The sequence below is a fragment of the Panthera uncia genome, chromosome D4 (assembly GCF_023721935.1).
Source record: "Panthera uncia isolate 11264 chromosome D4, Puncia_PCG_1.0, whole genome shotgun sequence".
Classification (NCBI taxonomy): Eukaryota; Metazoa; Chordata; class Mammalia; order Carnivora; family Felidae; genus Panthera; species Panthera uncia.
Window position 1 is genome coordinate 41889190 of NC_064807.1, and position 27496 is coordinate 41916685.

General features: G+C 38.0%; 2 long non-coding RNA genes across 5 annotated transcripts in view; both read right to left on the reverse strand.

Annotated features, from left to right (window-relative positions):
* Nucleotides 1–11898: 11898 nt before the first annotated feature.
* The window catches only part of LOC125913925 (uncharacterized), a 43004-nt gene continuing 27406 nt past the window's right edge, over nt 11899–27496 (reverse strand). For 2 of the 4 annotated variants that reach the window (XR_007455169.1, XR_007455161.1), the window contains 2 exons: nt 24525–24615; nt 21435–22028 (listed from right to left, as the gene is read on the reverse strand). This is a non-coding gene — a long non-coding RNA (uncharacterized LOC125913925). Of the gene's footprint in view, nt 12370–15294; nt 15363–18373; nt 18756–20533; nt 20635–21434; nt 22029–24524; nt 24616–27496 lie in introns of those variants that run through there. The other 2 variants (XR_007455179.1, XR_007455175.1) reach the window with 2 other exon arrangements.
* On the reverse strand, nt 13725–15284 carry LOC125914087 (uncharacterized). Its single transcript, XR_007455202.1, has 2 exons — nt 14892–15284; nt 13725–13810 (listed from the first exon to the last, which is right to left on the reverse strand). It is a non-coding gene; the product is annotated as an uncharacterized LOC125914087 (long non-coding RNA).

The following is a 27496-nucleotide window of genomic DNA, read 5'->3' on the forward strand; positions in this document are numbered from 1 at the left end:
TCTTCCCCTGCTTGCACTCTCTCTGTCCCTCTTAAAATAAATTTTAAAAAAAGCAAACGGATGAGCGTTTTGCTCTGAGAACACTGAGCTACACAAGGGACCTATTGTTGGATGTCAGTGAGGCTTCTCTGAACACATGATAACCAAGCTGAGAACTGAGGATGGTTATGAGTTGAGCAAGTAAAGAATGAGAAGAAGAAAGAGGTCTCTTTCAGCATATGGAAAACATTACTAGTTCAAGGAATTGCAAGAAGTCAAGTGGCTAGCCTGTAGAAAGTGGACAGCTGGTGCTGGAAAGAGAAGCAGGTGAAAGGTGGGATAGGTTTTTTTCAAGTCCTTATAAGGAGTATAAAAGTTGTACTTTTCCCAAAGGTCGGTGGTCTCTCAGTACACACTCCATTAGCTCATGTAATAGAATGCATTTCAGAGTATGGATGTCTTCTAGGTGACTTTGATCCCCAATGGATTGAAAAAATACATTTTAAAGAAGCATGCACTCAGAGTATTCCTAGGTATAATATCACATTTTTATTTTTAGCATTTGTGGCCGTAGAGGAGTCACAATTCTGACCATGGTATATTTGGTTTGGCATTAGCCAACAGCTTGTTGTTTAACTAATATTCACATTTTACTTAAAACAGCACAGCACAATTTAATGTTATTCTCCAAAATAATCAGATAAGTGATACATATTGGGAAAGGAAAGAAAATAGCTTTAGGAGGTATTAGATATCTTTCTTGGTAAAACTTACTGTGATATAGGTCTCCTCTAATTAATATGTGTTAACATCCTGCTTTCATTATATAGGCCAAAGCCCAGACCATGTCATTGACATAGGTAGAGGTTTGCTTTCCCTTAATGCTTTCCCTTTAGTTCCTCTCCTTTTAGAGTTTCCCGTGGACGCATTAATGCCCTTCTTGGACTTTCTGGTTACGTAGAGAGACACTCTACCACTATTATTACGTGGCATTATTGGTTGTTCACCCAACCAATCTGTGCTCTTCTCTTACCTACCCTTTCTCTTTCCTATTCTTTTTGGGTCTCCCTAGGTGACTTGTTAACCAGTGTCTAATAATGCTAATTCATTCTGCTACTTTTATGACTACTGGAACTCTTGGAAGCATTTGCATTATAAATGATGAAGGGTGCATTGAATCAGGTTGTATTCATGAAACTTACAAAAATCAGTGCAGCTGAGTTGGAGAAATCTTGTTTCTAAGGAAAAAATAAGAATTCATGGTGGGACTTATAGTGCCTTTAATTTGACCTTACATGTCTGATACTTAGTCTATTTCTAAGGCCTCTCAGTTTCCACAGAATCCATCTTGATAAAACTTCACTAGAGCTTTACTGTCTCCTGTTTGTGACAGACTGCCCTAATTTGCGTGAAACTGCCTAGTAGTGTAGAGCAAAAACATTAGTGTTACAGGTAGAGGAACTCTAGTTCCTGACAGTCACAGAAACTGATATGTTGCCTAACTTCTTTGAGGCTTGTTTACTTTTCTTCTTTTTCTAGAATGTACTTCTTTCCATAGAGTATCAATTAAGTATTAAATGATTATCAAAGTATTTCAGAACTTCAAAGGATATACAAATAGGAGATGGTATTTAAATGGTTCCTTTTAGAGTTCTGAGGGTTTTGTTTGTGTATGATTTAGGGAGGCTGCTCAACTGAAGAATTCCAGCTATTGCAACTCAAATACTGATGCATAAAATTTTTAAGGCTTATATTTTTATTTGTTTAACTAGAACTCACAGTTATAACTTCTTACTTGACTGAAGTAAAATTGTTCCATATAAGAGAAATATATCCTCTACAAATAGAATGTACAGAAATAGCATCTGAAGATTTATTACAGAAAGGAAACAAATGGTGCACAATTAAAATAGGCATGTTCTCCAGGAAAAAATGTCTCTAGCAGGCTTCAGAACGCTGACTCTACTTTTGGATTTGTCTGGTCTGGCATACATACCAAGAATCTAAAGTATTTTAGGGTGATGCAATCTTTTATTTTAGGGATCACGATATGTAAAATCGAAGGGCACCCGGGAGAGAGTGATTCAAAACCTGGCCCAACAAGAGGCAGTGTCCATGGGTGTCGGTGACCTGGCCTGACCCAACTCCTGGGCTGCTGCTGTCATGGCCATTAATTATGTCCATCTGTCACTGGAAGTGTCAGGCACACCTCTGTCATCAGGTAGACCATCTGCTCATGCTACTTGCCCATGTGAGCCTTGGTTGTTCATTCCAGGGTGGCTATTAATGGGACAGCAGCTTAGGGATGTTTCAAAGTGGCATTTTTGTCTGTTGCCCTTTTGGGCCTCTGGGGATCTTAGAATAGTCCATTCTCCCCATACTCCAAAGCCAAAACCAAAATCAAAACCAAAACTATTCCTGCCAGCATTTCAATTAATTAGGAAATCAAGAAGGCCCTAATCTCCCTGAAAGATCAACGTGGAAAGAAAGACTTTTTTCACTTAAAATGCAGTCTGATTTCAAAAGTATTAAATACATTGGTAATCATAATAGCTTTCAACCTGATGGCAATTTAATATTTTATCTCGACCTGTAACTTTGATATCTTGCCTACAAGATTTCAAAGAAGGATAGAGAAAAGACAGAGAATTGAGAAATCAGCTGGATAAAGTAGCATGACCTAAAGGAAGGAGCTAGCTTGGAGTCTACTTGACTTGGGTTTGAGTCCCAGTCCCCCTTACTCCTGACAAAGCTGTGAATTCATAATGTAAGTAAGCTAAAAAAGTGGATGGATCATCTGCTATAAAACTCATATAGTTCTCTTCACAGGAATAACAAAGCTCTAACCCTAGAGCCTAACCAGTTATTTGTAAAAAGAAAATGGAATGACAGGACCTCAGGCAACAAGAAAAAACTAGTACCAGCTAAGATAGAACTTTACAGAAAAAAGATGACACTAAATTATCTGGGTCATTATTTTAGGAACAAACTGTGTTGCTAAACTCAATAGAATGGCTATCTTGTGCCATTAAGAGAAGACTGAATTATGTTTTGCATATATATTTCATAATATAATACCATGAAGTGAAAAAGATTTGGAGACAGTTATCTTTATTTACCTAGAAAAATCACCATTGACTATTTATCTAGAGCATCACATTGACAGATTAATGGGATATTGCTGTAGTTTATTCTTAATGACTAATAATATATTTCTATAGGTTATTAAAAAAACAACTCTTCCCTCAAAGAATCATAATGAGTCTAGAGACTCTTCTAGTTATTTTGGTGGGCTCAAGAATTAGCATGAGTATATTATTATTTTATGAACTTTTCTTGTTATGGGATGGGGTTTCTGTAGAACCAACATTTCACACAAGGAACTTTTATTCTCACAATGCATTGAGTGAACTAACTGAGTTAGTTTCCAAGGTTTTTACTGGTGGGAATTTAAAAAATTTAGACTGGGAAAACTGTCAAGTTAACCCTATAGAGACATGCATACATAAACACCTCTCTCTGAAACTTGATTGTTTCATCCCGTTTCTCTTAATGACTACCATAGATCAAATGGTATTTTTAAAATTAGGATTTTATGATGCCCATTAAAAAAAATTAACTTTGTTCCTGAGTCAGGTAAAGATTAGAGAAGGAAGGCAGGTTGATTCTGTGGATGTTTATATATTAAACTAGCTAATCAGATGTTTGAATCTGATTCGTTTCCCTCCTTGGCATGTGGAAATAGGCAATTTTCCTTTTTAGGCATATGCTACCATACGTGGCTATGACAAAATATACATGTAAAGGGTTGGGTTACCATATACCCTTGTGTCCCCAAGGCAGACATGATTTATGTCTTATGTCTTGACATCCTGTCTGGTTTAGCGTGTATCTAATATTTTATTTTTTAACTAAGTGATATCATTAATGTCATATTAAAAATAAACCACGGTGTTCTACTGCAGTCTCATTTAGTAGTGTATGAGATGCATTTGCAGTGAACAGAGTTCCCTCTTTAAATTGTGATGGAATATGAAAGCCAAATGCTTTTCCCCAACCCTTTCCAGAAGCAAGGTAAGTAATAGTTCCCTTTTGAAGGTTGCATGCTCTCTGATAAAAATAAGCCTTCTAGGGCATGAGTAGATCTAATGGTCTTAAGTTGTGTCAGAAGAAGTTCTGATACTGTTGTCCCTGCAGGCCGCTTGGTTTTTCAGCTGTTTGGTCTGTGGCCCAGGCCCCAAAGTGCACAAACTTTTCAGGCCACTAGTATGTAGGGCCAGTGGGAAACAGTAAATTATACATTAGGAGTAAATGAAATATGTGTGGGGAAATACAAGTCAAGCAGTTCTGTCATGGTGCATATAGAGACAAATCTGAGTCACTATATTTCTGTCGTAGTGATTTTGTCATTTACTGTCTGGTTCAAATCTAAACGTAAGTATTTGTTTTACCCAGGTAGTAAGAATTATTTCAGAGTTATCAGAGAAAGTTCTTACAAGCCAAGTTGTTCACTGTTTCAGCTCTTACTGGTTTCTTTCTGGAAGCCAGGTGAAATAAAAATTAACTTAGGGGAGATTAGACTCATGTAAGTCTGGAGATGTCATTTCTCTTTAGTTGTCAAAGGAGTGCCCAATAAGATATCCCAGAAATAGGTTCATGTTACCATTGTTCTATTGGTTTTGTAACACTTTTATTAAAAATATTTTGGGGGAGGGGCGCCTGGGTGGCTTGGTCGGTTAAGTGTCTGACTTCGGCTCAGGTCATGATCTCACGGTCAGTGAGTTCGAGCCCCGCGTCGGGCTCTGTGCTGACAGCTCAGAGCCTGGAGCCTGCTTCAGATTCTGTGTCTCCCTCTCTCTCTGCCCCTCCCCTGTTCATGCTCTGTCTCTCTCTGTCTCAAAAATAAATAAACGTTAAAAAAAATTAAAAAAAATATTTTGGGGGAACCTGTGTGGCTCAGTCAGTTGAGCTTCCAACTCTTGATTTTGGCTCAGATCGTGATCCCACGGTCGTGAGAACCAGCTCTGTGTCAGGCTCTATGCTGAGTGTGGAACCCGCTTCAGATTCTCTCTCTCCCTCCCTCTCTCTGTCTCCCTCCCTCTCCCTTCCCTCCCTCTCTCCTTTTCTCTTCCTCTCCCCTTCCCTCCTTCCCTACATCCCTTCCTCCCTCTCCTTCTGACCCTCTCACTGGCTCCTGCTCTCTCTCTCTCAAAAAAGAAAATCTTTAAAAAAATATTTCAACAAAGCCATTTGGTCCCAATGAATTTTAAGTGTAGAATAATGAAAATATCCATTTCTCAAACAATTGATAATGAATGAGAAACGTAGAAAACACTTATTGACATTTCCTGTCCACCAGGAGGGCTGTAGTGATGTTAGTAACTGTATGAAACCAAAGACACAAATCTGAAGGAGCACCAGGAGCTATTTCAGAAACTACTGATTATGTTAAAGAGATTACATGTGAAAAAGATGATTTAGCACGTATAGCTGAAGAAAGTGCTTTTATCATCACTCTGCCCCTTCATTTAGAATAAATGGCTGTTCCTGAGTTAATTTAGCTCATTCATTTCAAATTATCTTGTGCAGAAAGTGAAGCAAGAAGAGTTATTACTGCATTGATTTTATTAGCAGAAGAATTTTGCAAATATTAAATGGTATAAATTTTGTATCAATGTCATCAGCTGCTTCGAATAGAAAAATCAATTAAGCTAATTCCAATAATGGCTTGATTATTTCCATTCAACTTATGGAATAATGGTAAATGTTTGAAAGTTAATTTTGTTGAATATGAAACACTTGACAATTTTCTAAGTGCTATAGATTCAGTTAAAAATTCAGACATACTGGTGAGATTGTTTCTTGCCATAATAGTAGTACAGTTATACATGTTGGTGGAGGATTGAATCATCCTCAAAATGGCCTTGTTAAATTAGACTTATAGAGCAAAAATTACTTGGGTTGGCTGTGCATATAAGTCATAATTATGTCCAAACAAGCTGATGTTCTACCAGTGGTGATATTTTCCCAATTGATACAGAAATTATAACTTTCAAAATTTGTAAATATTTTGTATATGCAGGTTAGGATAACTGATATACAGAGTAAACTTATGTTGCATTTAAGAACAGAAAAAAATACTTCAATGTGGTAATACATGCTTTTTCTCTTGGCTGTCTACAAATTGGATTTTAGGAATGTTTACAACTTTGAAGAATCTTTTTGCATATCAACTTTAGTGCCCTATAATCACATTGAAACTTTTTGTAATGGACTATTCTAAATTTTGATTACATGTTGTTTCAAATCAGTTGGGTGAAGGCTTTGATCAAATTACTTAAGAAATGCTAATTTTTTTATTTTTTTATTTTTATTTTTTACCTTTAAAGCTTTGAGTGAATTGCATTACTAGGGGAAAAGAGCTTACAAATAGTAAGAAATTGAAATTTACTTCTCCATGAATATGGAAGGTACTAAACAAATTAAATCATGAAATTTTAAAGGATATGCAAATTATAAATCACAGAAATAGTTACAGTTCACATGCAAAAGTCTACCAAGCTTGATTTAGGGAAAATGCTTAATATAGCAAATACTACAAACATTAGGGTTCCAATTCTTCCTGAAATTAGCAAAATCAATAAATTTCTACTAGATGAAACTAAAAAATAATATTTACTAAGTGTTTATTATATGCCAGCAACTTTTCATGGATTATCTCATTAAATCCTCATGACAACTCTCTGTGATGGGTTAAAATGATTTTTTTTCTGGTTGAAGACATATAGGATTGAGGAGTTAAGTCGCTTGTTCAAGATCACTACTCTTTACTACTCTATTGCGTCTTTGTAGTTGGGATCATATCAGAGTTATCAGAGAAAGATCTTACAACCGTTGTTGTAGTCAACCATTGTTATAGCTTTTATTTAGCTTGTGTTAATTTCTGCAAGCCAGTTGAAATGGAAAGTTATATTTTTGGGAATATGAGACTCATGAAAGTTGTTAAAGGAGTAACCAGTAAGATATCCTTAAAAGTATTGCAGCTCAGTTTATGTCATGACTAATATGTAATACAGGAGGGTGAGACTGTAAGGTAACATCCTTCCAAGTTTGTGGTGACCAAGACCTCCACAGGAAAAAACCCAAAAAGGGAACTAGGGGAAATGTTTTGTGGTAAGGAGTGAGTCAAGCCAACATTTATAGCTGGGTAATTAAATGAGGGTTTTTTTTTTTTTTTTTTTTTCTGCAAGGCAAAAAGCAGGGGAAAGAAAGCCACAAAACAAGAACATATGCAATCTAAAAAACCTGATTGGCTGCAACAGTGTGATATAGTCTTGTCTTTTTTAAACAAGTCATATATCAGAATTACCTAGGACACTTAAAATAGCACATATTCACATGCCCCACTGAGAAGGACTATATCTGAAATTCTGGCAGTGGGATTCATCCTTGTTATTAAGAGCTTTCAACATGATTCTTTGATCTATCAGGATTAGCACTACGAGGCCAAAATGCTCTCAAGCAATAGGAAGTTGCTGCACTTTGGTTAGTTGGAAAAAAATTACCCTGGGAAAGTAGTTGAGTTCCTTTAAAAAAAAGTGGATAGATTTTTGGGATGTTTACAACTACAGAGACTTTCTGGACTAGCTGGGCAACTCAAGTTAGAGCAAGTAAAGATAATTTGGATAAATAAGAATAATTCCAGATTTTAGCAATTTCTCCTAAATTATACATTACAATGATAGATAAGTAAAAAATATCATTTATTGAGAGTGAACAATTTTACTGGCATCAATACTAAGTAACCTGATGTCGTCCTCTTTCTTCATCCTCCTTCATCCAGTTTCTAGTGAATTTTTACAACTCTATTATGCCTATTCTCATGTAATGCACCCTCACCCACCCACTCAGTAACTTGCTTTCTATCATTTCCTACTTTTGTCACCCTTGGGAACCATTGCTGTCATCACGATCAACAACAAATATTTATTAGACACCTGTTATGTGTAGGCTAGTGCATGATGTATAAAAATAGGTTCAAGTCATTTCCTTAGAGAGCAGACTTTGTTCTAGGTTTGTGATAGGGCATTCACTGAGACCAAGTGCCATGTGGCTAAGGATCAAACAGATGGCCAGAAGACAGTCATTGCAAAGGAGTAGGCAGATGCTACATGGAGGGGCTGGGGCTCAAGTTGAGTTTTGAAGTATATATCAGGGCTTTGGTTGATAGACATGAAGAGAGCATTTGGCAAAGATCCAGAGGTGGGGAAGTTGATGTTTCTGTATGAAACAATGAATACAGCAAGTGGTAGGATGGCTTTGTTGTTCCTTCTTAGCTCCCTTGAGCTAGAGTGTCAGGAGTAGATTTTATAGTTTGTAACCTCTGTTTTGGTTCAGGGAATTTAAGGTGGAGGGCAATATTCATAATTCATTCAGCTGATTGGATTGGCTTTTTATTTCTCCACTACTTCTTTCAGCATCTTATTACTGAGTTGTGAAAAAATTAGAAGATGGGAAAGATGGATAAATTCAATTTCAAACTGCTAAGCCAAGTCAAGACATTCAGTGATCTTCCTCTGAGTCCTAGAATCCAAGAACCAGAGCATGCAAGGGGCCTTTAAGAATATTACTCAATCCCTTCATTTTACATTATCTGAATTCATCTAAGTCATCTCTGAAAGTTATTATCAGAGTCCTGCCTGGAATTGGGACTGACTGGCTCCCATTCCAAAGCTCTTTTTTTCTGAAAAGTACGGCTTTCCTCCACCATGCAGTATGAGGAAGTTATGTTTCTTGTTTTCAATTGCCAAAAAAATTTGAAAGACTAATTTGAAAGATTCCAACTCATTTTGACTCATTAGATTTCATTCTTGCTCTTGAATGAGAAGCAATGGAGACTAGATAGATGTAGGGGCCCTGTTGTGGGCAGAGCTCTGCGTTGCAATGTAGGCTCTGCCTTCTCCCAGCTTACAGCACCCGACACAAGTTCTGAGATCTTTGTGGGACTTGGGTTGTCATTTGCAAAGAAGGAAGAATCTATTAGAAGGGCACTAAAGGGTTGTCTTTATTTGCTCTGAATTTTGTCTTTTTTTTTCATGTTGGAAGTGCCAATTGCCAGAAAGTTGGATTGTGTCATGACTATATGTAGTTTGAATTGCAGGATTTACTCTTGCTAAATATATACTGATGTGGTGGGTTATTCTACTTGTCAAGTGTTTCTTAAATCAGCAGTTGGAGTTGGCATTAGTGAATGGGCACCAATGACTGTAGTTCTGGAGTCCTAGCACAAAGAAAGTGATTTTGCCTTCTTTTGCTGACTCTAGGCGAGTTCAACAAGAAAGAAAAAATCTGCAGAGATGGTTTTGACGAAAACTTGGCATTTTGCTTTAACTCTGTCCACAAAGATACCCATTCATGATTAATGAATGCTTATTAAATTAGATGAATGGGGAGGACCCAGAGGGAATTTCATTGCCCAAATACAAAAGCATTGCCCTTCCGTAGAAATTCTCACGTATAGTGATAGTTTGTAGCTTTCTGCAGTGAATTTAACTCTACTTTACCCTCATACATTGTAGTCTTCATTTTTCATGGGTCAGGCTGGTTTTTCAACCTTGGATTATTTTCTTCAGGTTGCCTAGGTCTCTCCTGCCATAGGTTCTGACACGTGGCTGCCATCTTTATTTTCTAGACACTCACCTGGCAACTTTATTTTCTGTGTGATGTTGACATAAGTAAAGTTCAAATATGTTAACATTCCTATCTCAGCAATTTTGGAGCCTAAAAAGTCACTATTCTAAGGAGAAGAGAAAAGAAAAAAGAGAGATAGATATCAGAGAAGCCATTTGTAATTAAGATATAGAGAACTAAAACCTCAGGGGGAATATCTGTCATAGCCACTGTGGAGAGAATCATCTTGTTCCTGGATGAGGGTTCCCGGATAATTTTTTCTCAGCATTCAAATCCATCAAACCAAATCACAAAGGAATTTTAAGGAAATGACAAGTTGAGGCTAAATTATGGGAGGTATATATCATAAAGGAAATGATGTACTAGTTAAGATAAAGTTTTGGCTGCTGTAATGAAGAAACTCTAAAACAATAATGACATAGATAAAATCGCCGTTTACTTATGTCTTACTTAAGAGTCTGGCCAGATGGTCCCAGGCTTCTGTTGTGGTGCTACAATCTTGAGGGACATAAGCTTTTCTTCTTTTTTATCTTGTTGATCTGCCATCCTCAATGCCAATCTCATCTCGTGGTTCAAGATGGATGCTCCTGCTCAAGTCATCACGACACACTTTAGTCAGCAGGAAGAAGAAAGAGGTAGTCAAGCTCCTTCTTGTTAAAATCATGTATAGTGTTTCTATTCTCATCCAATTGGCTAGAACCTAGTAAGATGGTCACATCTTACTGGAAGAGAGGCTAGGATGTGTAGTCTTTAGCTTGGTGGCCGTGTGCACAGCTAAAAAGTGTCAGTATATTAGAAAAGAGTAACTGCAATCTCTGTCACAGGGAATAAAATTGAAGCCCTATTGTGCACTTAGCTTTTTACATAAATAATAATGACAAAAACAATAATATAGCAATAAAATCTACCATTTAGTGTCCTCTACTGCTTCCTTACTTACATTAGATCCAATGTTACAACAGTTCAACAAGCTAAGCAGTTCTCTCATAGGGAAGAAAACTGAGGCTCAGAAAAGATAATCAACTTGCCCCCCAGTGCAGAGCTGAAATAACATTTTTTGAATGCAGGCAAATTCTCTGATTCCTGGAGACCTCAGAAGGCTAAGATAAAGAGGTTTGGATTTTCTTCTGTAGGATGTCAGCAATTGAAGAAAGCTTGATGAAACTTAGATGAGCAATGTGTTTGGAGGTCAAGATAGATGGCAAAGTGGAGAGGTGGAAAGCAGGAAATGGTTTAGCGGCTGATGATGTGGGATCATGGGGCCTTAGATCAAACTGACAAGGGTGAAAATAAAAATACAGGACACAGGCAGGAGATGTTATTAGAGAACACTGTAGGGTGCAGGCAGAAGATAGAAACTACACCTACTTGAAGGAGAGCGTTTCGGAAGAGAAGTGTTAACTAGGTATAAAATTACTAACTAGGTAGCAAAAAGGGTAAAAAACGAAGTCTATGATAATGGTCCTCAATCCGGGGTGATTTTGCCCATCTCCCAAGGGGTTTGGCAATGTCTGGAGATGTTCTTGGTTGTGGGGAACTTGTTGGGAGGAGTCATTGGCATCTAGGGGGTAGAGGTCAGAAATGCTGCTGCACATCTTAAAATATACAGAACAAATCTCAATGCCAAAGAAATATCTAGCCTGAAATGTAAGTATTGCTCAGGTTGAGAAACGCTGCTTTAAGATATGAAGAGGTAGTGACTACAGGAAGCAGCTACCACCCCATCCTAGGGCTTCGGAAAGGAAGGGAAATGATTGGCATTATTGAAATTTAGGAGAAAGAGCCTTGTGGTGCTGACACAGACCTCTGACGAGGGAGCACTGGTCAGGTGGTGCTCATGGCCTGAAGGCACAGGGTTGTTGGGGATGATGAGGCTAAGTGCTTGAGACACTGCAAACTGGATCCAGCGGAACAGAGAGACTTAAAATAGGCATTCTGATAATATAATCAGTTGTGGGATGCAGGAAAAAAGGAATGAAAAATGGCTTTGAGGTCTAATGCTTAATCTTACCCATACTGACAGAAGTATTACCCTAACCACTTGATTTGGGGGAAAAAAAAAAGATGAATTTAGTTTTTAGATTGTTGACCTCCACATGGAATCGTCCAGCAGGCAGTTGGAGGACTGTGGAGGGCAAGGAACTTAAACTTTAAGAGGGCATGATATCAGCATGGGAAAAAAGGTGGCATTGGATACATAATTGTCAGATTTGGCTCATTTGGGATCAGGGGACAAACACATCATGCCCCTAGCATCATCACCCTAGAAGTGTTTTCACATTTTTTATTTAGAAAAGTTGCATCTCTGGGGTGCCTGGGTGGCTCAGTGGTTGGGCAACTGACTTTGGTTCAGGTCATGATCTCAAAGTTTGTGAGTTTGAGCCCTGCATCGGGCTCTGTGTTGACAGCTCTGAGCCTGGAGCCTACTTCAGATTCTGTGTCTCCCCCTCTCTCTACCCCTCCCCTGCTCATGCTCTGTGTCTCTCTGCCTCTCAATAATAAATAAACGTTAAAAAAATAAAAAAAAAGAAAAGTTGCATCTCTGATAAGGATTTTTCTTTTGTATCATTGTATATACTAGGCCATATGGCTCTTATCTTTGGGCTATTCTTAAATGAAAACTTATTTTTTCATCAACCCACCTTTTGTTTGTTTGTAGCCAATACGGTCTTTCTGTAATCCCATTCTTCTCATGTTTCCCTTATAAAAAATGTGTAAATACACAAATTTCATGATTTTTATAATTATGCTTCTTCATTTTACAAAGAGATTAAAAATAGGTGAATTTTCAATTGGTTTTATGCATGTTATACATACTAGAACAGACAAAAGATGTTAAATAAAAACTAAGGAAATTTGAACAAAGTATAGACATTAAGAATAACGTATGGATATTGGCTCATTAAATGTAACAAATGTATCATGCTAATGTAAGATTTTAATAATAGGAGAAATCAGTGTGGGGTATATGGCAACTCAGCACTATTTTACAGTTTTTCTGTAAATCTAAAACTAATCTAAAATGTTTATTTAGAAAAGGAGATTTTATTAGTGGTTAAGGTTTGAAAAACAGGAAAGTGTCTATAGCAGACATCCTTTGTTGCCCACCTCCTACTTTACCAGCTTTTATTCATTCATCTGCTCTCTCCCGTGTTGTTCTGTGCTTCAGAAAGGCTAGTTCAGCCCCAGAGAGTATACCCTGTGTATCATTTTTTGAGGACTGCTGGAACAAAGTAGCACACGCTGGGTGACTTAGAGTAACAGAAATTTATTCTCTGACAGTTCAGGAGGCCAGAAGTCCAAATCAAGATGTCAGCAGGATTGGTTCCATTCCATTGTCTCTCTCCTAGCTTTTGGTAGTTGCTGGCAATCCTTGGTGTTTCTGGCTTATAACTGCATAACTCCAAGCTCTGCCTCAATCTTCAGTCAGCTTCTCTGTGTCTTTGCTCTCCCCCTCCTTCCTCATATAAGGACACTAGTCATTGGATTTAGGACCCACGCAGGATATCATTTCAAGATCCTTAACTTAATTACATCTGCCAAGACCCTATTTGCACACAAGGTCACATTCACAGTTACCAAAGTTTAGGATTTGAACACATTTTGGGAGGCACAGAACTCAACTTCCTATATACTAGCTGTTTAAAATGAATAGCAGTGGCCAGTGATCATTTTCATCATGGGAATCTGCCACAAGTCTGGCCCAGGAGAGGAAAAGGAAACTTTGATTAGGTCTTTCTAGGAAAGGTTTTATTTCTCTTAAATAGTAAAGACAGCCTCTCTTCTTCCTTTGGACATTGGCGTCTAGATGTAATGACTAGAACTTTACAGCTATTCTATGACTCTGTGGGGATGTTGATAATGATAAAGCCACTGTATATAGAAGGGCAGAGCCAAGAGTCAGAAAGAAAGTTAAAGACTTAGGAAATTATACCTGAATCCTCCTATTTTCAGACTTCTTATTTTCTGGGACAAAAATGTCTTTGTTTTTTAAGGCATTTGAGTTGGGAGCTCCTGTCACTTGCAGGCAAAGGAAGTGCAACAGATAAACTATCTATGTTTACATATTTCTCAAAAGAAAATTTAATGGTCTCAGTCATCCAGTGGAAACTTTTAGATGGTGTTTGAGTTTTCTCAGGACCTAGTATGACATTGAATAAAAATTGAATTTAAAGGAGTTAAAATCTCATTATACAGAAGATTTAAAATACCTTAAAATATTAAAATTAAGTAAAATAAGGTCTTTTCAACATTAACTAGTAGATTTTGATATAACACATACTTTAAATTTGCTTTTAAATTTTCTGATGAGAGGATAGTCATTTCTAAAAGCACATGTAGAGATTAGTAAACCACCTTACTGGAACTTAATGTGTCTATAGCAAATTATTGAATACTTGGGTTGGGAGTCAGTAATCTGCCACCTTCCAAAAGTGACTTTCTAATAAGAATTCCCTTCTATGGAGAACTTTAAAAATTGTTATTATCTAAAAATTCTAGCGTTAATTCAGATGACAGATCTTAAATGGATACTGTTGCTTCCACATTAGAAGAATCTTATTTCATCAAAATAAGGCCTCTGAAATAATGGACCTTAAAATATGTTTTAAGTCAGATTGTTTGTTGCAAAAAATACTCTGAAAAGTCCAGGTTTTTGTATATCTAAGTGCTAATTTTCAAGCCAATTTTACCTATTTATTTTGATTTTTAGGCTGATTTCTATTACTGATTTTATTGATATCACCTACTGATTTGATTTTATTACCAATTTTATTGGTGTGAACTTTTTGTGATGTGTCACTCCTATTGAGGCCCAGAGGAAGATCTAAAGAGACATTGTCACATGTGACATAGGTCAGAAGCCCAACTTACTCCATATAAGGGGGGAAGTGAAGGGTGAGGGTTGTGTTCATGGCAAAACAATTGAGGTACCACATTTCCATGTCAAAGAGCTTGTTTTAGTAAAACAAGGAAATCCTTTTGTGATCTTGGTGTTGGTAATATGATCACTACCAATATGATGTGGCATTACTTTCTACACACAGAAACTTTATTGCTTTTAAGTCAGTGAAATCACTTTACTGCATCCCTAAAGTATCTATATTATCTATTGTATCTATATTAGACTATAAAGTCTGGTTATCATTTACTATGCTACTCTAGGTTGAAAGCTGATGGATCACATGGGAGGGAGTCATCAGTGTAGGGGAAGGTACGAATACCTGAGACATCTGGCCGGTGGTAGATTCCAGAGAACCATTTCAGCGGCATGTGACTTCTTGGGCTGCATGGCTTCTGCCCCAGAATCAGGTTCTCCCCAGACAGAGAGAAGGAAGGGATACAGACAATTTTTGGAAGGTCTTTTATACACAGGGAACTTCTGGATTAAGCTGGCATTCTTCAATTACAATTAGAATATTCATTTTATATTTTCTATTTAAATGGCACGTGCCTATCAAATCAATATCTATTAAGTAGGGCACAAATGAGATAAATAAAATAGATGAGAAGAAGTTCTTGTTTTGAAGCTTTTGAAAGGAAGAGTGACTTTGTGAAGATATTGATTTATATCTATATGCTGAGATAGCTACTCTCTTCCTGTTCCTGTTGGTTTGTTTACTATACCTTGTCTGCTTAACCGGATGCTGGGTGGGCATCAGCAGATTTTCTCAAACCTCTTTGGTTGTCTGCATCTGTTGATATAGGGAAGCATCATAGAATAGTACAGTCATTTCCAAATTCTTCTTTTAACAGCGCTTCAACTAAGCATCTTATGAGGTAGTTGAAGACATAAACAGATGAACGTAGAGCTCGTGCATTTAGAACAGGCAGAGTACAAGTGCCTTCACCTCCATCTTTTGAAAACCACTGTCGTACTTAGTCATTTCAGCCAGTGAATCGGTCAGTCAACAAATACTTATTTGATAATGATATTTGCAGATGTTGCCCTTGCCTGTCTGGAGCTTACATTCTGGATCAGAAAGCAGGCACTAAATGCATGCTTCACCCTGAGGTAAATGTCCTGATTTCAGGGCAAGGACAAGATGCTGAGCAAGATACTAACAGGTACTTACTTTAGGTTGAAAGAACAGGTGAAGCTTTTCTGAGGCAGTGACATTTAAGATGAACATCAGGGAAGAGTAAGAGTTGTCCCAATGGAGAGATGGGGGAGAGTGTTCCATGTAGAGGTGTGCAAAGCACCTGAGTGAGACAAATTTGGTGGTATTAGGGGATTTGGGGTCAGAGAGGCCTGGCCTAGACTTGGGGTTCTGGGTCTGTGTTCAGCAGCCCTGTGACTTCCATCAGGTTATCTGCTTTCTCTGCACCTTAGTTGTTTCACTGGAATGTGGGGCCAGCAATACCCTTGCAGTATTTTCCTCTGGATTAAAGAGGACCACGTAAAGCAGCTGTGCTCAGTAGAGCCTGTTTTAGCATCATCATTGTTGTCATTATTTTTATTCACCTTTAGAGAAGTCTTTTTATGTTGTACTTAATACAGTCATGTTTTGTACTAAGGGGTTGGGGGTCACATTTGGGAAGTTAGAACAGGAAATCCACTGTACATTAAAAAAACTATTAGCTCAAACCAAAGTAAAATATTCTTCACCACCCCATCATGCTCCCATCCGTTCAGGAGCTTATAGGTTTGAACATTGGAATCTAATTGAGAAAAGGGTTATCTTTCTTCAAGTTTTATCTTTTCTGTTTCTTCAATCTTTCAAGTAAATTTTAGGGAATCTTGTTCTTTCTTTGATTCTTGTCTTGGTAATATTGACTCAAAAGCAAAACCCATAAAGCTAGGGGAGCACCAAGTATGTAGCTCTGTTCTTCCCCTTCTGTGTGGAAATGGCATCTCAGAGCTCAAGGGCTTGTTGCATGGGTGTGCGGGCAACATACTTTATCCTCATCCACCTTCATGGATAAGCGCCTTCCGGTGGGGCAGGTGTGCCTGGGGGAAGTACTACCCTAATGAGCACAGTGTCTGATCTGGATTTTGTCCTAGATCTTACAATGAGATGAAGAGGGCAGGAGAGGGAGGAGACATCTGTTTCATTGCTCTTTATATTGACTTTTTCTCCCAGAAGCCGTCTTGGGAATTAAGATTTTTCATGCTTTTTCAGCGAAAGAAATGATGAGCAAATTGGTTCAGTATGTTTCCTATGTGACACTGTCTTAATTAAAAAAAAAAAAAAGGTATTTTCTGATTGCATGAAAAGTTGTATATGTAATAATCATAGAGTGTACTCCACCTTTTAAAAAATTGTTTTTTAATGTTTATTTATTTTTGAGAAACAGTGAGAGACAGAGCGTGAGCTGAGCAGGGACAGAGAGAGAGAAGGAGACACAGAATCTGAAGCACGCTCCAGGCTCTGAGCTGTCAGCACAGAGCCCCAACGTGGGGCTCGAACTCACGGACCATGAGATCATGATCTGAGCTGAAGTTAGACACTTGACTGACTGAGTCACCCAGGCGCCCTTTTACTCCACCTTCTTGTCAACCATTCTTGTCTCGTTTTGAATATATTTCTTTGAACATTGCTTGTCTAAGTCTTTTTGTTACCAGGAAGGAACAACAAACTATAGAAACCATGAAAGCCGTTATGATTATCCATCACTCCCATGCTATATTCATTTATTAGTTCTTTGAACAAGTATTTACTGAGCACTTACGATGCACCAGGCTCAGGCAAGTTTCAAGGATAAAACATGGGCAAGACTCTAGTTACTCTGGTCTGTGTCTTGCAAGCCACAGCAGTTATTGGACAGGGGTTTTTTCAAAGTGTAGGTGTCTTTTATTTTTTCTTTATTGTTTAGCTTTCACTACTCATGACATGTTGGTCAATGTTCTGATGGTATTAAAAGCGTGGAATGAGGTCATAGCACTTTCTCTGTTCACAGTGTTTCAATAGCCTGTACAACTCCAGACATAAAAGGACACATATATTTATTTATAATGGAAAATAGCTGTCCACATCTTTCACATGGCATATTTTTCTGATCGTACAATATAGATCTTATCTATAAATGTATGTATGTATACATTGTATACATGTACATAAACATATATGGTAGAAAAGTGAGAACCTATGGAAAAACCCAAGGAATAAAATTATCTGCAAGCCTACATCCAAGAGATAACCTCTGTTAATATTTTGGATTATAGTCTAACATGTTTTATTGTATACATATATGGTATATGGGTATTGGGGAGTGGAATTAATATTTATTGAGTCTTATATTCTTGGTGCTATTAGGCTAGGTATACATATTTTCTCATTGAATTCTAACTACCCTTGCAGTTGGGGGAATAGTGTTCTATCCAATTTACAGGTAAAGGGATTTTGACTTACCCATGATCTCTCAGCTAGTAAGTAAAAGAGGTGGGGTGCATGCACACAAAGAATATATTTTAAAAACCCTTTCTATTATAGCTGACTGTAATTATCCAGACAGTTCCATATTTATCCAGGTACTTGTCAGGATGAGGGTAAAATTAGAAATTGACATTGTCCTGGTTTAAGGGGGGAAGATAGGGTGGTAGAGGGGGTCTGCTTTGTAAGATGTGAAGTTTTTTTCTCTGCTTCCTTTTATTTAAATAAGCATTAAAAAAAAACCCAAATCCTTCTGTAAAATAAATGAACTGGTCCAACTGTTTACTTGGACTTTCTTTTTAAAAATCTTTTAAAGTTTATTTTGAGAGAGAGCGAGCACAAGTGGGGGAGGAACAGAGAAGTAGAGAGAATCTCAATCAGGCTCCTCACCACCAGCACAGAGTCCGATGTGGGGCTGAACTCATGAGATCATGACCTGGGCCAAAACCAAGAGCTGGATGCTTAACTGCCCAAGCCACCCAGGCGCCCCTTACTTGGAACTTCTTATGAAGTTTTGAAGGACATTTATGTTGACCTTGGGGCATGTTCCTGGTCCCACCTGGCAATGTTGGAGAGAGGAGAGTGGATTTCTGGCATGTGAGGCACCACACCCCAGTGGGGCGGGCTTTCGCTCCCTGTCTGGGGCTCAGATGCAGCTTCACGCATCCTATGAACAGACTGTAGCACACACATGGTCTCCGCTGCGTAAGTTTCCTAAAAAGCAGGGCAGAATGACAGGACTTGGTCTCTCAACCAAGATACTAAAGTAGTCACAGCGTTCTTTTCAGCACCTATGCATTGTCAGTTTAGTAAAAACAGTTGTGTAGGTATTCTTGCAAACTCGGTTGTAAAATACAAGCCTTTGGGCCTCCCAATCACAGGCTGGTGTTATGGGTTCTGTTTTCAAAGCACTTGCTTATAACCATCCTTCTTGTATTACCTTTCCTCCATGTGGTGAGTGCTGCTACACCCCAGTCAAAGGAAGTACGTAAAAGTAGGGTCAATCTCATTGTGCTTTTGCGGATTAAAGTTTTCTCATGGAAACTATAAAGGCTCATCTAAAAACCCTTCTATAAACTATAAAATAAGCCCCTAAGACCTACTTGAATGTCTATACATTAAATGCTTAATGTAGGTACAAAGACCAAAGTGATTTTTGCTTTTCTAGGGTTTCCTTCTGAAATTCCACAAAGTCTTTCAAAGTTACAACCACAAGGAATTCGAGACGCACGCTTCATCTGCATGCCACCTAATCTTCGGGGTGTTGTGTCTTAGAGCACGCAGTGCATAAAATCACTGAATCCACACGAGCCTCCGGCAGTTTAGAATATTTATGATAGAGAACAATAACAAGGTAAATTAGGATGGAGCTCTGGCTTGGGTTTTAAATTTCCCAGATTTTACAAGTCCAAGCATTCTTTTGCCATCCTGACAGGGTTTAATACTCAAGATATGAGCTTCAAGGCCTTGTGAGGGTAATCAGATTTTAACTATGCTTCCACGTTTAGTTCTTAAGGAGTTTAAAAAATACAGTCATTAATTTGAATTGCGACTATTGCGACATACAGTTCTTGAAAATTTTACTGTCTGAGCTGTTGACTGGATAACCATGACAAAAGCACTTTCCCAGCATCAGCTAAGCAGATCGTGGGCCCCTGCTGTACATGTTCTCCTGTCAGGGGAAAGGGGCCTTAGGAGCTGGTGGATATTTAGGAGTGGTGACATTATTTCCCTCCCAGCAAAAGCAAAACCCTTTTCCACCCTTTGGTCTTCTCCTAAAATACCAGTATCATAAAACTGTCTTTTAAAACGTTTTTTTTTCCCCAAAGATACAAAATGTTGATATGGAAGGGGAATTTTTCAAGAGGAAATCTGAATATCTGCTGTTATGAATATGGAGGCAGGCTTGGGTTCGGTTAGTGCATAACTGCCTGGACAGGGCCTTATTTCAGACCTTGACTCTGGCATTGGCTCCACAGAGCTGCCTGCTGCAGCAGCGTAGAGGTTAATGCTGGCCGCAGCTCTGCTGTGGAAAGCAGATGAGTAATCCCACCTTTGGAGGGTGACACTTCCTCACACATCCTCAGTATAAACAATGTGCAGGCAGCGGGGTATTTGCTGGCAAGGTATATTTCTGTGGGAGGTAGGGAGCAAATGAAGAGGCAATAAAAAGAGACTTAGATAGTTGAAAACTACAAATCTCAATGTGGCAAACAGTTCAGAGCATGGTAGCTGGCCAAGTGGAGGAATCTTAAGTGCGCAAACACACGTCTAATCTCTGAGACCCTCCAGGTGGATCTGTGGCAGGGAAATGTCCTGCTGCATTTCACCTAGTATGTTCTCTAGACCCCACAGAGGAACCCCTCTGGGTTTCTTCCTAGCCCTTCTGCTCATGTTGTCATCCTGGCCCTTTGTCTAGTCAGTGTCTCTTCTCTTTATATTTGTCTCCAGATGGATGCTTCTTGGGAGACTGGAGTCTAACCTAAACATACCATTTCTTTTTGATGTGCATGATTCTCCCTTTCATCAACTAGGAATCCTTCACAAGAGCTTAAGGGGCATCTGGAAATATCCACCCAGGCTTCACATTGTCCTGCGGAGGAGAACTTTTACATCTGTTAAAGGAGAGACATGCCCCCCACCCCTCGCCTCCCAGTAGGCAGGTAGTGGTCCTAGGATGCGGTCTTTCTGAGAGCTGTAGAGACCACATTACTCTGCACTTACTTTTCCTGTGTGTGGAACTGATGCACAGTATTGGGTCAGATGTCCACCCCCCCCCCGCCCCCACCGCCATCATGGGAAATCTTTTAGAAATATTGTAATGGGAGATTAACTATTTCTCTACGTCAATTTTGGGAAATTTGTTATGTGGTGCTAGTCTGAAGAGTGGTTTCGCAAACATCATGGATGAAGAAACAAATAGATTTTTTAAAAAGTGCAAAGAGACTTAGATAGTTGCATGATGGCTAGAAGCATGTTTCTAAATGCCTTTGAAGATCCAGGGAAAGTTGGCTTGAGGTGGATTTATAAATTTCCTTACCTAAGCTGAAGGATATTTGTGACTCCAGTGTTAAAACAAGCAAGAAATCATAAAAGCAAATTAAGTACCTAGTTTCTGGACAGAGCAGTGAGAATGATCTTTTAAAATATGATCCGTAGATTCTGGGTCATCCATACCCAGTCTGTAATCGTGTCTTGCTACCACCACCATGTTCTCTGGGCTCTAGCCCTACATGCTGAATCCACCAAGTTCTTCTCTACCTCAGATCCTTTACATATGCTGTTTCCTCTGGCCCTGATGGGCTTCCCAGCCACTCTACATCTGCTAAATTTTTCTCACTCCTGAGTATTATTTTTTTTTTTAATTTATTTTGAGAGAGAGAGAGAAAATCCCAAGCAGGCTCTGCATGGCCAGCACAAAGCTTGATGCAAAACTCAAACTTAAGAACAGAGCTACCCACGTGGCCCCCGAATACTGGGTTTTAATATCTTTTTTTTCCCCCAAGCAGGCCATCTTCTTTGAACCCCTAGTCTTGTTTACCTCCCTCCCATTATCCATCTTAATTGCCTACAGTATATTTTTTAGAGCACTTATCTCAACTAGGAATACGTGGCCACTTGGATGGTTGTTTTTCATTGTCTCCTGGGCTAGGCTATAAGTTATAAGGGCAAGGAAATCTGCTTCCTTGTCCATCATTGTGTTTTCCACACTCAGCACAGAATATGGTGCATAGAAGTATCTAAAAGAAGTATCTAAATACTTCTAAATAAATAATGGATGGGTAGAAAAATGGATAGGTGGAAAAATAGATTCTTGGAAGAATAAATGGAAGAATGGATGAAAGAATGAAGGATGCTTAAAATAGTAATCTAGAATAAGTTTTGCATTTTTACCCAATTAGTAGTCTGAGTTTAATCACCTTAACCAAAAATCAGAAGATAAGCCCTCTTATCCTTAGATGCCAGTTGGATCTGTCTCCTGGGAAGCTGGAAAAAAACAAACAAACATTTGTACAAAAAGAAGAGACCACATGGGCACTGCCTTCCTGGGACCCCTTGTTTAATATATAACAGCCCTATTTACTTTTGTCATTGTCCTATCATAAGATTAACCACTGAAGAGAAAATGCTCCACCTCATTGGTATTTATGCCATTTGTTGTATTTCAAATTGTAATGCTTCAATATTGTGAATATTGTGAACATTGTGAACGTGCTCTTTTTTCAATGAATATAACTCTAAGTGAGGATTATGAGATGAATGGACTTTTACTGATAAAATATAAATACTAGCATTGCTTACTTAAGGAAAACTATGTAAAATCCTCCACCTTTGACCCATGAAATGGGTCTCACCAGTTCTTTCCAAAGCAGAGAACTTTCTTTCTCCTTGTGTTGTGAATGCACAGAGAGACTCTATTAAAACATTTTTTGTCTGTACATCTATTATATTGCTACACCATTTTATTTTATGAATAAGCCAAGGAGGAACGTTTGCCTCTCATAAATCTTTTACAAGAACAATTCCAGCAAAAGAAACCGCAGATGTAACTGCCAGTTTTAAATTTCTAACAAATTACTCTGCCAGCCCCACGTGTGCTTCCAAGTTGAAAGCTCGCAATACTTGGAAATTTTATGGAGATTCCTGCATTTTAGCTTTGGGATGAACTTAGCCAATGCTAAAATCATGTTCTTATTTAAGCCTAAGGAATAATGGTGTTTAATGTTTACTTAAGACTAACCTCTGCTACTTTGTCTCTGTCTACTATCTTGCCTGCCTTTGATTCCTTTCTTCACAGATGTCCCCAGTTTTCCATTGAATTCTGTGTTTCATTGGCTTGCAGGGTATGACAAACACAAACTCTTGGTGTCAAAAGTAACACTCATCATGTGGTCTCCCCTGAGTACATTAATTCTCCTACTGGACTGTTGGGTCCTTGTGCAAGGAGGATGCACGTCACCTTGGTACCTCTCAACGCTGTACAGTGACCCATGTCTTGAGGATGTTTAGTTAATGTTTATAGAATGAAGCCAAAATAAGTATCTTTTTTTGGCTGTTGTTGAGTTATTTATGGTACTAATTTTGTGCCACATATTTTGTAAAAATTTTGAAATGTGTAAAAAACTGCCACTTCTTCATATGGGGGCATGGTGGTGATATGGAAGCAAGCATCTTCAAACCTAATAACATTATGATGTATATGGCATATATTACAATACAACTTAGGGTATGACTTTAATAGACTTGAGTGGAACATAGAATTTTTTTCTCATAGATACTGATAAAGAAGTAGATAGTTTTATACACAGATATTTACAAATATGACATCAGGTTCAAGGACTCTGTGTAAAAGCAAATACAAGGTCTACTCTTGAATGATTGCTCTTGACCTTGTAAAATCTTATGAAGAGATATTTGTGTATCCCCGTTTTTATACTTTCTAAGCTATAAAAGTGGGTTTCTACCTCACCTCATTAAATTTTGCAATATTACAGTTTGGAATTAAATAAAAATACAGAATTTGGCTTGATTTTTCAGCCTGCATTATAAATCTAACTTTGGTAACATTTTAAGTTCTCTTTATGTGCGTTTTTTCCTAACTCAAAAGTCTTTAACAAATCTTTCTTTAAAAAAAAAATTCAACTTATTGAATAGGTAATACAGTCACATGGCACAAACCAGTATATGATATGTCTCTTTTCCTCTGACCCCCAGCTACCCTGTTTTGCTTCATGGATTTAATTACTGTTTACTATGACTTATGTATCTTTCCAGAGTTAGTTTAGATTTACATATGCTTACACATACACATGTGCTTTGTGTGTGTGTGTGTGTGTGTGTGTGTGTGAGTGTGTGTGAGTGTGTGTGTGTGTGTGTGAGTGTGTGTGTTTTAAATGCAAGTGGTAGCATCCCATATACCTTACTTTGCACCTGCTTTCACTTTAGAGCATATGTTCAATCCTTTCTTTTACCCTGGGTCAAATATTTGTGTTACAGTGACTTTCCATTTGTGGGTTCATGTGAATGTCTGTTGCAAGTCTGTTCAGTAACTGTTGTATGTAATTGAGATAATCTGTAAAATGACCCTATGGGCTAAGCCACCTGCAATATTTTGCTTTCTTTATTACAAAAATGGATAAGACTCTGGCTTCTGTCCATTGAGGGTCACAGTCTCTGTGATTATCCTTATTACCAGCTTCAGTTTCTGACATGTTGGGCAAGATGAAACACAAAACTACTTTAGTAAGCCGCCTATAGAAATTTGGCAAAGAAACAAGAAATGCCTATCATTTATTTCTTATTATATTCCGCCTGCTTAAAAAATGTCTTTCATTTTTGCTCTGACATGTCTACTCTACTGATTTCAGTCACTAATTCTTCTCATCACCCCCACCCCAACTTTTAGAAATTCTAAGGTCCTGTGTTTACTTGCTTAGAATCCCATTGCTGTCCTTCGACACATTTAGCATATATGCACATTACCTTGTTAATCAGCTTTTCAGCTTGTCCTTGCTGGACCAGAAAATGTCAGGGATGGGAAAACATCTTTTCTTGTCCTCTTTTATTTCTTTACCTAAGAAGTTAAAAAGGAACTGTGTCATTGACTCAAACTGAACTAGAGCAGAATTCTGCCTGTTAGTGGGGTGGCAGTAATAATTCTGTGACTCACACTCTTGCAGTAAGGTGCTTAGTATCATGTGTTCTAAGAGTAGATTTCTGCCTTTTTGTTTGTTTGTTTGTTTATGGTTCAGACAGTCCAAATTCCGTACTTCTAAGGCAGGGAGTGGGAGTAAGAGAAGAAAGAATGATGACTTATTAGAAAGCCTTGTTCCAACCTAAATAGTTGTGGTTAACTAGTCATGTGTCATTAGACAAGCCATTCAGCATCTCTGATGATGGCATCTTCAACTACTCTGAGCAGAAGACGGCATGTTTACTTTCATGTAGCTTTCATTTGTTTTCCATTGGATTCTCATTTTTCTGATGTCTTGTTACATTTATTTGTGCCACAAATCATGGTAGCCTCGGTTTTCACTCCTGTGGAAAGTGGTGCTACTCACCATTTCTCTGACTTTCAGTGCTGCTATGGAGATCAAACAAGGTTACTATATGTGTGATACTACAAAGTACCTGCAGATACAAAATATTAGTATGCTGTTTCTTTATATGTGTACTGGAGCTGAGCTCTAATTGCTTCACGTGAACCACTCTTGTTTCCTCAAGGAGGATGGGGTTAGTCAGCTCCAGAGAAGGCGGAACTGTTGCTCTGTGCACCGTACTCCCTGCATTCACTCCTCTTTGAAATGCACTTGTCTAATGTTGGTGTCAGATCATTTGAAAAAAAGTTCCTCTTAAATACAGAGAACAAACTGAGGCTTGCTGGAGGGGGGTGGGGGGTTGGGGGATGGGCTAATGGGCATTGAGGAAGGCATTTGTTGGGATGAGCACTTGTTATATGGAAGTGAAGAATCACTGGGTTCTACTCCTGAAACCAATACTGCATTGTATGTTAACTAACTTGAATTTAAATAAATAAAATAAAAAAATAAAATTATCGAAATTTGAAAAAAAAAAAAGAAGCAAGTTCCAATTGCCAGTTCTCTCTTACAAGTCATTCTTTTCTGTATTTCAAGGAGATGAGTTTACGGTTAGTCTAGTTCAGTCTGTGCAATGAGTAAAATGCATTGGCAGTTTCAGACTCTCTAATAGAAATGCTTTGAATTACCTACAGATAATTCTTCCTCAGTTTTCAATAGAAAACTGCCCGATCATTTGTGCACAGAATCTGAAGACTAGGAAAAGGCTACACGGTATTTTCTCCCACATTTACCCAGAGACAGGACAGAGAAGTACAGGTTACAGTCCAGTGAGTTGGGGCCATGCACAAGTGACACATGGCAATCCAAATCTCTGCCTTAGGGGCGCCTTCACGCCCAGTGGCAGATTAATAAAAACAAGAAGAATGGGCATTTTGTGAATCACATAGTTTCCTTAAAAGAGACATGGCTAAGACAGACCTAGAAAAAAGCTGATCATTTAGGATAACATAAAATCTTTCATCTTTACTTTCAGAATATTTCTAATGACTTCATTTCTGGAACATTCCAGATTTAGAATTTTTTTTTCCTGAATGAAAAATGTTATGATTGACTTGTGTATGAATGTTAGAGAATATGTTCATTTTAGGCTAGCCTTTTCAAATAAAGGCAAATCAGAATTTAACATTGAATTATCAGTTACTGAACATTAAAATAGCTTGCAAAACATCACAGAATATATTTGAATGCTGTTGATTTTCTTGAGTATATAATATAATTTATAATAAATGAGGGAAGATTTATAATCAATTATCCTTTTATTCAGCAAATACTTATATATTTCCATGTATAAGTTAGTGTTAAGGAAGAAAGTTGGAAATTTATGAGGAATAAGATATCATTTTGAATAGTCTGAATTAGGAGAAGAGTCACAGCATAAATATTTGGAATGAAGGAATTGAACAAGATTCTAAAAACGAATAATGCCTAATTAAATAATTGTGTTTTATCCATTCAATCTGTGGGGCTTAGTGATGGTACTGAAAAACAATTCTAATGCTTTTCAAAATTCAATTTAAAAATTATTTTTCAAATTTTTCCTGTGATTTGTGGCCACTTTGATGAAACCTTCCATTAACAGATATTTGCTAACATTACTTCCTCCATAAATTTCCTTAAATTTACTGCCATTTTGTTCCTTAGGATGTTGAAAGGAAACTATTTTGCATAGTACATTATGCCAAGAGAAAATCACTTTATTAAATAAATTTAAGTAATATACTATATTGCTATTACATAAGACTTCATATTTTGAAGAATAAGTTGGTGTCCACCCTTTTATTTTGGAATAGTTAACTAAGGGCAGACTTTATTATCCAGGAGGAAAATATTCTATTATGAAATGAATAACTTAAATACATGTTCTCTTTTATCTAGCGTGTTTGCGAAGTATTCCCTTTCAGTCCTGGATGAGGCCACAGGGATACAAACTGTTCAAAACAGGGATAATTCCAGTGCTCTTTTTCTGTTAGCCAAGCCAATGCAGGGAAAGAGCCAAGTTGAGTGGGACACATTGGGATGGTGGGTGCATCACCCAGGACAGAACAGTCATCCCCAGTCCTTGTGCCACAGGAAAGACTTTGTGGATAATCCATGCAGATTGCATGCTTTGATTTTGTTCATTTAATAAAATAATTGGAACAAGTAAACTAGAATCATGTTTTGAGTGTCTGCCCATGTATAACATTTTTGGACTGAGTAGTTAGGTTGTCACAAAACACCCTCTTTTCTCACAGCTTCTGCCTCTTGCTGTTGCAGAGACATTTGGCTCTGCACCTCCTTTACGAGCGGGTGTTCCACGCCAGAGCCAGGACTCCAATTTCCATCCTGGTTCAGAATCCGCAATCACATAACTCG